The sequence below is a fragment of the Anas platyrhynchos genome, chromosome 4, assembly GCF_047663525.1.
Source record: "Anas platyrhynchos isolate ZD024472 breed Pekin duck chromosome 4, IASCAAS_PekinDuck_T2T, whole genome shotgun sequence".
Lineage (NCBI taxonomy): Eukaryota > Metazoa > Chordata > Aves > Anseriformes > Anatidae > Anas > Anas platyrhynchos.
In genome coordinates, this window is record NC_092590.1 from 48187203 (window position 1) to 48200776 (window position 13574).

Sequence of the window (13574 nt, forward strand, 5' to 3'; positions counted from 1 at the left end):
TGGGAAGGGAACAATACAGCACAAAATGCCATGCAGAGCACCTTCCCTGCCTTGCTGCAAATGCCTTTCTTAATTGTTAGGAAAGGTGTTTATGACCGAGCTCAGAAAATCACCTACTGGATTGTGAGGAGGAAATACTGCTGTGTTTTTGTTCAGAACCAAGGAAATGGCGGTTTCTACTGTGAGCTCTAGCAAAGACTGGTACCTGAGTTAAAATTTGGAGTTTCTCAAACAGAAGTGAGAACTGTAATGTCAAATTGAGTCCCCTGGCTAAATCTGTTTGGTGTTCTCATAATTAATTATCTGTAGCTGCAGAAGATTAGAAGAGACTTCAAAGCTGATTGATTGATATACAAAGAAAACTGCTGTAACAGACAATGATGGTAGTAAAAGGTCTAGGCCAGTTTATTGGCATCTTGCTCTAAGGAAAAAGTTTCAGTAGCAGTTGTAGCAACATTTTAGAATGCTAGAATGCTCGGTTTTTGAAAGCATTTTGGCACAGATGCACGTGAATTGCAAAACAGGTGTTAACATGGCTCATTTAGTACAGTCTCTTGGAATTTATTTCTAGATATTCTTGTGTCTGCAGGGGTGGTGGGGAAGTCAGATCTGAGGCTTCAGAGAGGCTAAGAGCAGCCCTGGAGCTTGTCTTTCCTTCTGGACGTGTAAAGGTGTCGTGATGCATCTAACGAAGTCTGAGAGACAGCAAGGAAATGCCACTTAATGTAATTCTCTCTGCAGCCTATACCAACAGATGCAGTCCTGAAACCTCCAGGACTAACTGGGCTGTCTGTTGTATTGAAATTGTATTGCCTTGCTGAGGCAATTGGCTCCAAGGCAGATGCATTCTGCAATGGAGCGAGGGATCGAGGCAGGCAGGGCATTTTTTATGGCATCGAGGCCACTCAAGGCAGCTGAGGAAGCAGCCAGGCCCCGGCAGCCCTCGTGAGGGGAAAACAGAGCAGGGCACGGCAGGTGGTGTGGGCAGGGCACACTCGACAGGGCAGAGCATCCCTCCCTGCTCAGGAGAACAGCTCAGCTACCTAGAGCTAAACCGCCATGGTCTGCACTAGGCAGAAAGCTCTTTCTAGAAAGCCTGTGGTGACCCAGACTGACTGCCCGCTCAAAAATGCGGCAGTTCAGGTCTCTGGAGGCAGGGAGTGCCTGAGCCTGTAGCTGCTGTCAGAGGGTGGCAGGGACACCGTGTGTGAGGTGTGAGCAGGTGGGCAACTGGTGGAGCAACTCCCTGCCAGGCCTGGAGGAAAGGCAGCGGGGGAAGACACCCCAAGCAGTGGTGGACCCCCTGCCCTGTTGCTGTTGGGCAGAGGAAGGGGCTTTAGGGGATGAGGAGGAATGGAAACAAGTTCCTGCTTGGCGTCACAGGGAACCCCCCCCTCCCACCAGCCTCGCCTTCCCAGGTGCCCTTACACAACAGGTTTGAGGCCTTGGAGCTTGAGAGACCGGTGGGTGAGGATGAGGTTAAGTCTACCCAGGAGGATGTCTAGGGCGAGGAAGTCGACTCCACGCCTCAGGACTGCCTCCACCAAGAAAGAGAGAAGGGTGATTGCTGTGGACGACTCCCTTCTCAGGGGAACAGAGAGCCCTGTGTGTCAGCCTGACCCTACCCATAGGGAAGTCTGCTGCCTCCCTGGGGCCCAGGTGAGGGACATTGCCAGAAACCTTCCTAAACTGGTTTGGCCCCATGATTACTATCCTATTTTGACAGTCCAGGCCTATCATCCAGACAGTGATGAAATTGCTGAGAGAAGGCTGAAGGCTATCAAACGGGACTTTATGGGACTGGGATGATTACTAGATGGAGCAGGAGTACAGGTGGTGTTTTCCTCCATCCCTGCAGTGGCAGGCTGAGGTGCTTTTTGCCTCAGTTTGCCTCAGTTTTTGCCTCAGTTTATGCCTCCTTTGCCCCAGTCTTTAGCAGCAAGACCAGATGTTCTCTGGATAGCCAGTACCCTGAGCTGGTGGAAGGGGATGGGGAGCAGAATGTGGCCCTCATAAATCATGAGGAAATGGTTGGCGACCCGCTACAGCACTTAGATGTACGCAAGTTGATGGGGCCAGATGGGATTCACTTGAGGGTACTGAGAGAACTGGCAGAGGAGCTGGCCAAGCCGCTTTCCATCATTTATCAGCAGTCCTGGCTACTGGGAGAGGTCCCAGTTGACTGGCAGCTAGCAAACGTGACGCCCATCTACAAGAAGGGCCAGAAGGTGGAACCGAGAAACTATAGGCCTGTCAGTCTGGCTTCGGTGCTGAGGAAGCTCATGGAGCAGATTATCTTGAGTGTCATCACGCGGCACTTGCAGGGCAACCAGGTGATCAGGCCCAGTCAGCGTGGGTTTATGAAAGGCACCGCAAGTACTGTGCTCAGTTTTGGGCCCCTCGCTACAAGAAGGACATGGAGGTGCTCGAGCGAGTCCAGAGAAGGGCGATGAGGATGGTGAGGGGCCTGGAGAACAAGTCCTACGAGGAGCGGCTGAGGGAGCTGGGCTTGTTCAGCCTGGAGAAGAGGAGGCTCAGAGGCGACCTTATCGCTCTCTACAGGTACCTTAAAGGAGGCTGTAGCGAGGTGGGGGTTGGCCTGTTCTCCCACGTGCCTGGTGACAGGACGAGGGGGAATGGGCTTAAGTTGCGCCAGGGGAGGCTTAGGTTGAATGTTAGGAAGAACTTCTTTACTAAAAGGGTTGTGAGGCATTGGAATGGGCTGCCCAGGGAAGTGGTTGAGTCACCATCCCTGGAAGTCTTTAAAAGACGTTTAGATGTAGAGCTTAGGGATATGGTTTAGTGGAGGACTTGTCAGTGTTAGGTCAGAGGTTGGACTAGGTGATCTTGGAGGTCTCTTTCAACCTAGATGATTTTGAGATTCTGTGAAGTATTATCAACTAATGTGTTTGCACTAAATTTTCTAGAATCATAAAAATGTGGGTGAGAAGGAAATTCAGATCAGCCACGCTTTGTGTAGCCAAGTCTTGTAGACCTTCCAGGATGAGATGTCTATGATCATGCAGGTATCAGTTCACTGCTGCATTGTTGGCCTAGCAGGATCAACGTTTCCAGATGTCCAACCTGAACATCCTTTTCTATTTGACATTTCTAATGCTATTCACAAAACATTATCTTGATGGGGGGGAAAAGGAAAAGACAGGGAGCAGAGCTGGGGAGGGGGAAGAATTCATGACTTGGGGAAAGACAGAGAAAGCAACTTGAAGCAAAAGGGTGTCAGAAGTATGCAAGTAAAGGAACAGGATGACAGAATGTAGGTTAACTACCAACGTCTGAAACTTCCAAAAATACATTCACTCTACAATTGCTCAAATTTAATGCTTCAAAACTGGGCTGCTAGTGAAGAACTGGCATAATAGACTGTAGGGGTTTGGGGTGACAGTAGGATACAGGTTCAGCTTTGTTTACAGGGTCATTAAGATTTGAGTTTTTCACCTGGCGTACAATAATTTCTGGTTCTGCAGGTGAAGCAGAAATACAGAAAAGGAATGTAGATTACAGTCAGGGAAAAAAAAAAAAAGAAAGAAAAAAAAGGGAACCCAGCATTTTCCTTCAGCATTTTTATTTTGCCAAGGGAAGGACTAAGCAGAGAAGACAAGCTGTGAAATTGCAGACAGATATATCTGTCTTTTATTAATCGTGAATGGCTTGAGCCTTCCTGTTCAAGGTTAGCAAACAGTAATAAATGTATGAGACAGAAGATTTGTAAAGCAGACATGGACACTTGGGCTCAAAGTGGACAAAATACCTGATCATGAAAGTGAAATATATCTTTTTATTTACATATCAGAGCAGGCAGATAATGCATGAATTCAGACAAAGAGACTGTAGTTAATTCAGATTAAGTGTGTGGGTGAAATGATGCAGGTCAGATGGTTTTGTTTCTGTCAATAACAAGTATCATAGAGTAAGTCTGGGTACAACATGTCCAGGTTTTTGAAGCTCCAGAGATTAGATGGCATGAGTCAGCATCTTTGTCCTTGAATAATCATACTGGGTCTCAAATTAGGAGAGTAATATCATTATTATTTTTAATTATATATATATATATATATTATATTTACATTAATATTATTGTTAATAATAATAATACTCTCCTAATTTGGGAAATAAATAATAATTTAATAATAATAATAATAATAATAATAATAATAAAACCACAAAAACATTACAATCAGGATTCATTAGTTTGGAATAGTGAAGTGTTTTGTTAATCTGTGTGATTTATTGAAGATGGCCTTCTGTGTATGCACATGATAGGGATTCAACTGACTAACCTCTCCTGTAAAAGAAGGGCATTGGCTCATTCTGGCAATTACTGAATTGCCATCAACTCCTTTCACCTCACCTGTGAGATTGCCCAGACTCCTATTTACCTGAGTCTTAAGGGCCTGGTGGAGAGGTCACTCATTTACAGGTCAAAGGAAATTAAGGAAGTCAAGAAATGGGGTTGCAGGAATAGCAGCAGCTGAGTAGACAGCTGTGGGCTTTCCTCCTGTGTTGTCCTTTGCAACACCATGTTTTACCTTATGCCTGAGAGCTCATACAGCAGAATGCATTGGCTTGAAAGAAGGAAAAGCAGATTGTTGTATCTCCTTGGAGGAGTGCTTCCTGCAAGCTGGGAAATGCTGTGACTCCTGAGCATTGCAGAGCTGAATTCCCCCAAGGTAGGATGAAATATATATAAAAAAAAAAAAAAAAAAAAAAAAGGCATGCAGAGTAATTCCTAGGGCCAGGAATGGTAATCTACTATGTAAGGACCAAAGTCTGTAGATTGGGTAGATTCATGGTTTTCTGGTTGTGGAAAGGTAAATGTAGTTGGAAAAAAGAGAGGGAGCTGCGAATGTCCCATGGCAACTGTCACGGGCTGTCTCTGGAGAGCAGAGCGATGGTGCAGCAGTAGTACATGCACTGGCATGTGTACAATGTCAGCTCCACAGGGCTCTTGTTTTAAATCTGGTTAGCATTTCCAGGGATGCTACTGAGGAATTAGTGTCTAAAAGCTTTGCTGGTATGCTATTTGAAAGGTATCACAGCCCAGGGGATCAAAAGGAACAAAAGGTAGCACTGAGGAGAAATGCATCTCCAGTGAAACAATGCTACCTGAAATCAGATCCTAAATCAAGGAACCACTATGGGGAGAAGTAACTGAGACTATGGCTGTAGGTGAGCTCCTTTATCTTTGCAGATAATGGACTACAGACATAAGAAAGCTGAACTAACTGCCTGGGATCTAACCCAAGCTTTTAAATAAGTTTTCTCTCTCTATATATAAATATACATGCAACCACAATGCTCATGCATCTTCCTAAGCTATGATGTAGTCCTTACCGAAGTAGCTGAGAATCTACATTTCTAAGCACTGTAATTTGACTGTACGTGGTTCCTTGATCATTTCTACAATAATAGAGTAGAAATTGTCAGGCACCCGTTGTTCTCTAACCTTTTTAAGAAAGCTTCTCTGAGGGGTGGAAGTCCCATTTTCCTACAACTATTTGCTACATAATTATAAGTTACGAGCTCATCCTAATTACGAATTTGTATTATTTGTTGCATAAAGTATTCTTAGAACAGGGTTAGAATTGTAGCACTGTTCCCAGAAGAGAAAGGAAATATGAAGGCTTGTTCCTAGCTCATGTGCACAGGCTATTCATAACATCATAATGCAAAAAAAAAATTTTTTCTACTCATCCTATTATGAAAAAAAAAGCTGTAATTGTCAGAAGGAATGTGTATTCCTTAGTCCTAATGAGTAACATGCATTTACAGCAAACAAAGAAGAGCAAGAACTGAAGTAGAAGCAGTTAATCAGGTATAGCTCAAATCCTGAAGTATCTATCCTGAAATCCTACTGATTTACCCTGAAAAATATGCACTACTTAAAAATACTATTTATGCACTAAAGGAATGACCTCTACAGGATTTTTTTTTTCTCTCCACAGTCTTTCAAATCAAGTAACAAATAGGTTAAGGGAGTAAAGCACTCATGAAAAGTGGTTCCTCAGATGTAGTACAGCAAATTCAGCACTAGGATTTATGGCTTAATGTGACAGCGCTACCAGAGAACTAGTATGAAGTTTAATATATTCTCAAGTTATGTTCACTAGTTTGTCTGATGGAAATAAAAGCTCTTAAACTGAGCCCTGACTTACGAGCTGCGCTATGATGCAGTTGATACATACAGGAGGTTGCAGCCTTCTCTTCAAACTACCTAAATATTGAACAGAAATGAGGAAGTATTTATCTACCTACAAGCTGTCTCGAATACATGCAGTCCATCCCACTTCACAGAGTTTACAGGCCATTAATTCCGGGCAGCAAGCTACTACAGCATACCCCGAGTGCCACAGGATGGCAGCCTTTCAGAGTAACTGCATTGTTATTCTGTTCCAGCTCCTTTGGTTGGTGTTTCTGCCTGAGAATTCATGTGTAATATCTTTGTGGTTTACGACTTTGCTATGGGAAACGTTGCCCAGTTTGGGAACATCATTTTGTATTTTGGGCAGCCGTGAAGCTTAAAAGGTCGTTTGTGGTGGTACAGTCTAAATTGAAAGCCTGAAGGTGGGATTTGTAAAACAAGGGTAATGAAATGTGGTTGTGGAGTGCTCGTTTTGGACTTCTGCTTTCCATTATACTACACAGAGGAGTCTGCAGGCTTAACCTTTTTTTCTTCTTGTGTTATGTACTTTTTTTCCTTGATAGGCTTCTTCACATACTTTCAATGACATTTTGGTTAAGCAGAAATAACTTACAAGTAACTTGAATCTGACAAGCAATTATTATTGCTGGTTATTGCAAAAGCTATCCATGCACATACAACAGTGTATTAAAGCCTCTAAGTGCTGAAGGAGTGTATGACCTCAAAATAAATTTAACCTTAATACTCATAGATAAAATCAAATTCATCTTCAAGTTCCACACAAGCTTGCAATTGAATTCCTGGGATAAAAATGGCAAATAACCTATGTTAGTAAGTTCATGATCAAACAGGAGTCTTGTAAGTGTGACTGTGAATTAAAAGAAGAGTTTGAGGCTATACTGGAGTAGCTGTCTGAGTTATGTGAAAAGTCAGTCCTTAAGAAATGCAAGCCACCAATACTACTGTATTAAGCCACCCAACTCTGTTTGATTGCATGCTGCATATTCTCATGCTCCTGGAAAAGTTCAGCTGATATATTTTACACATTTTCACAAAGTATGCTACTTAACAACTAGCACAGTCACATTAAAGGCAAGAAACTATCAGGCTTGCAGGATGATTCCTGCAGCCCAGCAGGAAGGTGCAGGTGGCCTCCATCTCAGGCTGGCCAGCAGGTGCCAGAATCCTTCCAAATTTGTTTGTTTCCAACTTAGCTTTAGAAACACCAGATACAGGCCTATAATGTGCACTATTTGAAATAATCTATTCAAATGCTATGTAGATCATTTAGCTAAATTCAGCTCCTTAATCGAAAGGATAACTCAAAGTATAGATAAATTAATGTAGTATTTTAACAATCCCTCAGTTTTTCTCACTGTAGCCTGATGTCACATATGGGGAGCAGGAACAGAGTAAATGCAAAGGCCAAAGCCATTAGCTGGAGAAAACATCCTAAATCCTGACTAATTTTCAAATACAACAATGTGAAAGAGGAGAGGCAATGGGGGAAAAAAAAAAAGAATACCAGGACTTGGTTTCTCCTTTCCATAAACTATGATTAAATCCTTTCCTCATTCTGGCCTCATGGGATAATGAAGATGACTGCTAGATTTAAAACATGGTTCAAGATCTTATAAGCCTTAGATGGCTTTGTGTATTTGTCAGCAGAAGACTACATTATTTGTAATGCTGTAGTGCCTGGAGCTCTGTCACACTGAGCTAGCTTCTGCACAAGCACACAAATAAGCTGCACGTTAAGCTCCTAAAGTAAGACCATTAAAACCGATTGCTTTTGCAGAGTTCTCTGCAGATGTGTATTAGACATTGAAACTGCATTAGGTGAAGTTGAAATTGAGAAAGATGGGTAATGTTTTATTAGTCAAAGACAGGCATAGACAAATTCTCTACTGACAAGTGTTTGTTTTTTTTTTTCTTGAACAAAACCATAGAGAAAAATGCAACTTTGCTAGGTTCATTAAATAAATGCAACAAGTGAAAAACATCCCAATAAAGCCAAAGCATGAACTTTGATGCAACTTAAGTAATGTAATTTCCTTTCCCATACGTAAAAGGGACTTGGATGGAGTGGTGAGCAGGACTTAAGAGAGAGGCTGTACCAGGTCTTAAGCACCAAGGTTACTGCTAGTGCAAATATTGGCCATTTAAGATGATGTCTGAGAAAACAGCTGGTACCGATTTGGTTACACAAAGGGCTGAAATCTGAATTAGGAAAAGCAAAGCACCTGTGTGAGTACTAGTAAGAATTTCTGAAGGTGATTATTCTTGGTGCAGAGCATTATTCAGTAACATACAGTTTGGCTTGTTGTTTCTCTGTATGTTTCACCACCAAAATTATTGTTAGAGATGAATTGTGTTGCAGACAAGTCATGTTTGCAATGCTGCAGAGAACCTCTTCAGAGCTAGAAGGATGCATGCACGGTGCCTTCATTTACTAAACTACAAATCTCTCAGGGAATAAGCTACAGTTCCCTCCTGCCAGGTAAACCTCTGTTACTTTAGGATTATAGTAGTTTACTACCACCAGCTCTGTCCTAAATTAGACTGTGGCATCTCCCCACAAATCCAAGCTCTTAGAAGGGAAAGAGGAAAAGGAAGCTGCTGACCTGTGAGGCATTCATTTAAGCCTTCAGTAGAATGCTCTGAAAAAGTCAAATCCACTGGGGGAAGAGGGGATACAAATCTGTTTAACAATGAACTTATAAAAACAATTGTCTTAGAGTAGATAACAAATGGGAATCTTTTTTTTTTTTTGGTTAACCTAAATCAGATGAATGTCAATGTCCATCAAACACACCCCTTGGAGCATGCTTCACTTAATTCAGCCTTGTTAAAATACATGTAGCAGGAGGTTCCTCAAAGTAATCGAACGTCCTCTCATCCTGCTTTTGTGAAGAGACCAAGGAGGAATGCATTAAGGTATTATATAACCAGTCAATGGCGGTAGCAGGGGGGAAACCTCACTATTATCTTATGGGATAGACTGTGCCACACATCACTGCATGGAAATTCTTTTGAAACAGCTAGGAAGGATCGCTGCTCTCCCTTTCCTGATTTTTCTCATGCTCTGGTTATAATGTTCACATGATGAAGCAGGTGTGACCACTGAATTCTTTTCTCCCTCCCTTTTTTTTCTTTGCTAATCCATACAGCAAAATGTCTGAAATAGTATCAGGACAACAAAACCTTGCTTCCCCCCCACCCCTATCATGTAAGCCAAGGACGAAATTAGTCCTTCACAAGTTGGTTAAACTACTTGGAAGTAACGAAGTCGGTAGCATTAAGAATGATTATATGATAGGAATAGCATCTCAGGGAGTGCAGTATCTGGGTTTATGGGGCAGTGCTTGGGGGACCTGAGGATGTAGAGGCCAGATACACACATCTCGCAGGGGGAGCTGTTCCTCACCTGAGACACCAGCACTTGCTTAAGAAGTCAGAAGCCACGAGTGGATAGCAAATCCTGTCTCTGTCTCCTGACCCATGAGTGTGTTCAGCAAGTAGGCAGTGCACGCTTGGCCTGGCACATGGGAGACACCAGTGCAGCCCTGCAAACAGGACCTTGCCCAAGGCGTGCACTGGGGAGTTGGGTGCTAAGAAAGGTTTGTTCTTTCTGGCTGATTTAGATGTAATGTGAATTGGGAATGGCTTCCCTGTGTGGATGGTAGGTGTCATGTGGTGCTTGCAAACCTGCAGGATGGAGGAGGGAGAGAAGCTGCCTCATACAAAAGGTCCTGCCTTTCTGTGTAGCAGGAGTGGCAGGATTACAGAACTGTGCTGAAATACTGGATTCATCTTATCCTGGCTAAATATTGAGGCTTCTTGGAGAATAGGGATGATGGAGGACCTTCTGTCTGCCTCTGGTGTTACATACTGCTTAAAACTCACAAGAACCCCAAAGCAAAAAAACAAGTGCTGGTATGGCTTGTCACTGCATGCTGCCCCAGTTCAAATACTGCCTATAAATATTCCACTGTTTTTGCTCTAAATGGCACATCTAGTGAAAATAAATCACAAAGCAATGCAAGGAAAGAAGCACGTCGTAATTAATACAAATAGCAGTCGTTACAAGAAATGGCTGCTAGAAATTAGCATAACTGAGCTGGCAGAGAATGGAAGTAGTCATTTCATTTTGAGAAAATTTCTTCATGGAAACTATCATGGGAGAGATTTCAAGATTACTTTTTTATTTTTATATTCTTTTATATATATATATGTTTGTGAACCTAGAAATTCATTTTCCAACTCTGCAAGTACACACTTGCAGGGTGTGCTTGTTGTAAACCTAAGTATAATTTGCACACTTTGGTTCACAGAAGCCAAGTTAGACTTAGGATCATAAAACTTGTTATATTTCAGTGTTGTATTTGACAACGTTTATCCTTTGGTCTTTATTAACATAAAACAATAGCCTTATTTTAGAGTAGACTCGAAGTAGCACGACAGGAGATGGTGTTGGGGAAGAGGTCCTTTCTGACCATACGCAGGTATTACATTATTTTGTGTATGTAGGTTGAAATGCTTAAGGTGTGCTTCTGACGAAAGCTAGGCCAAGTTGGATGATGCCTCCTTGGAATAAATATGAGCAGCTGTCAATATTCTGCCATGGCCTGTAATATGGGTAAAAGATCTGTTTTTTTTTACCCGAGAATCACCTCCATTATGTATTAGGTAGACCACATACACAGGAAGACTTCAAGGAAAAGACAAGTTTGGTGTGTTTTGCTGCTTGAAGAGAGATGGTCTTAGCTTGTGGTAATGTGAACGTGTTATAGAAGTGGTGTTATAGAATGCCACTTCTATACAGAGGTTTCAGAGGTGTCATCTAGATAGCATAAGTTGCAGGAACTCCTGGCATAGGCAGCAAGGGCTTTACTGCTAGAAGTTTTTGTTTTGTTTTGTTTCTTTTTACTTCTGTCTTTTGCTGCAGCTTTAAACAAGTTTTTGCTGCTGTACAACATTGTACCCCACCAAGCATCGGTACAGTCATGCAAGATTTATATTTTTCACATTGGGGAAAAGAGAATGTAAGGAACAATACTTTGTCATTATTGCTTTTCTTATTAGTCATGCCAGTCAATTTTTGTGGTGTCTGGGGCAAAGTCCCCATGGATACTATTTATTTTGTGAGCAGTCAGCCTGGATTAATGCTGTTAGGATTTCTGAACATATCTGACATTGGGGGATTTAGTGGTCAAATAAACCCAGCAAATCTAATATTATAATACTATGTGTGTCTTTGCATAATTTCCTATTTGGAAGCAAAGAATAGCATATATCCTTCATGCAACTGCAGCGGTAGTAACTACTATGTTGTGTTTTAATGGCATTGAATCTACTTTACAGTTGTCTTGAAAACTACACAGGAGAACGGGTGCTAAAAGACCAGAGTTCATAACCTGTCTTTACACAATTTTGAAAGCCTTTTACTCCTTCTATAACCAACGTACCCCTTAGTGAAGTGAGACATTTAACGCTTCATACGTGGTCACGGTGGAAATCCAGTAAACAGTTGGGTGTTATATTTGTAAACCATGTCTTGTATGCCAAGGTATATTAAGAGATGTATTTTTTTGGTGTCCTTCTGTGTCAAGAAGGTCTGCTTGTTAATTGAGGTATTTGATGCTATTTTTCCTCATTCATAGTAATAGTTTAAAACAAGTTTAAATATGAACTCTGTCCTAAATACCATGCTGGATCATACTGCTGTATCAATGACTTTGCAAGTCTGTTCAGTTGCCTTGTTCCTTCTCCAGATTACCTCTTACTAAAGCTTTTAAAATTGTACAACATTCACCTGGTTTACTTACTGCAGTCTGACCTGGGATATAAATTTTTGGTGACCTTATCACCATATTGATGTTTGTTTTGTGTTCTATATTGATCTTTTGTACTCGAGGATGAGTTAATAACAAAACCACCACCAAACCTGTTTTTTAAAATGTTTCTTTACAAGTTCATGTTGAAATATGAAGTTATAGCACTGATTTTTGCAAGTGAAATGCTACCAATGGTATATAACACGTTGATATTAGCTGTTGTTTCTTGCATGTAAGTCAATTTAACTGTAGTCAAAGTACTAGAGCACAACTGCATTATTATGCTGATTCATGCAAGCATGAATACAACAGAGATAAAAAATACTTTTAATCCACCACAAACATATACATGACCTGGTCTAGTTCTTACTTACCTGTGACCTGGTCTAGTTCTTGATAACCTGTGATAGGCATCTGTATAACAAAATAATCCTAACCTTTTTAAATAGGTCCTATAAAACTGATAATCAAGAATTACACTCCAACTACAAAACTACTCGTGGCAGTTGTATCAGAAGCAAGTCTAAATCTGAAGTGTGTATATCACTGTATAGTGTTAAGAAATAAAACAAATACTGGAAACACACAGGTATGACCCAGAGTTGCAGATGCTGAGAAAAAGACTTCAAACGTGCAGTGAAATCTGTAAAAAATTCATTCTATTTTATGTAGATTAATTGAAGAGAAAGAGCCTATTAAAAGTGCCTCAACATTACTTTTTAACTTTATGAAGTATGGTGTAATTCAGATATTAAATTTGCCAGCTCACAAGCTTATTTCTTGGATCTTAGTCTTTCAAAAAGCTGGTATCTTTTTGGAAAGCATTACAAAGAGAAAGAAGGCAATACCAAGCATGTTTTCAGTCCTCGCTTTATCCACTGTTGCAGCTCCTTTAGGTGCTTTTGTACTTCTCAGCTTGCTGTAGCAGGTATAAGCTTTTATGCATGTCCTGTATACATTGCTAAAGTTTCCTTGGAGTTCATGTTGAGTCCAAAAATATTTTATTGGCTTCAGGCATTGTGAGTTCAAAACTGTTAATTATTCGTTATTATTTGTTTCTCGTAACCATTCCTAAAATTTCAGTTTAACATGGAGGTGAAAACAGCAAGCAGGTCCAATATGACCTCATCAAGCATTTGTGTATAGACACAGCACAGACAAAATATGTACCAGATACAATTTTAAAAAACGTATATATTTATTTGTGTTGCTGAAGTTGTAAATCCAATTGCCATTGCATAAAAAGCGATTTGCCTACGTTATTCTCTATCACGAGTGTAATAACTATCTGCTTTCTTTTGTGTTCAGATGTGCCTGAGATTTTTATTTTTGTGGGAACGTTTTTTTTTTTTTTTTTTTTTTGTTTTGTTTTGTTTTGTTTTGTTATTTTTGAGTCTTCCTTCAGCTGTTTTGGGACCTGGACCTTTGCGAAGTTATTAGAAAATCTCCCGTGAAAAATCTCAATGTGGAGTTACTAACATTTATTTAATTTCTGTTAAATTTTACCTCAGGAATTTTCTTAAATCTTTTGAGTTTATTCAAAACACTTGTTTTGAATACCATCACTGGTTTACAAT

The 13574-nt window shown here is 41.0% G+C and overlaps 1 protein-coding gene across 1 annotated transcript in view; it reads left to right on the top strand.

Annotated features, from left to right (window-relative positions):
* Nucleotides 1-4535: 4535 nt before the first annotated feature.
* The window catches only part of MAPK10 (mitogen-activated protein kinase 10), a 143915-nt gene continuing 134876 nt past the window's right edge, over nucleotides 4536-13574 (top strand). The window contains exon 1 of the mRNA XM_038178181.2: nucleotides 4536-4688. The gene's annotated coding sequence lies outside the window, so the exon portion shown is untranslated. The remainder of the gene's footprint in view (nucleotides 4689-13574) is intronic.